Genomic DNA, 291 nt, shown 5'->3' with positions numbered 1-291 from the left:
ATCCATTCATCTGTTGATGGACATCTTGGCTCTTTCCATAGTTTGGCTATTGTGGACATTGCTGCTATAAACATTGGGGTGCACGTACCCCTTCAGATCCCTACATTTGTATCTTTGGAGTAAATACCCAGTAGTGCAATTGCTGGGTCATATGGTAGCTCTATTTTCAACTTTTTGAGGAACCTCCATACTGTTTTCCAGAGTGGCTGCACCAGCTTGCACTCCCACCAACAGTGGAGGAGGGTTCCCCTTTCTCCGCATCCCTGCCAACATCTGTCGTTTCCTGACTTG

This window comes from Leptonychotes weddellii, chromosome 7 (assembly GCF_054177405.1).
Source record: "Leptonychotes weddellii isolate Sample4059 chromosome 7, ASM5417740v2, whole genome shotgun sequence".
Classification (NCBI taxonomy): Eukaryota; Metazoa; Chordata; class Mammalia; order Carnivora; family Phocidae; genus Leptonychotes; species Leptonychotes weddellii.
Note: the sequence above shows the minus strand (reverse complement) of the source record.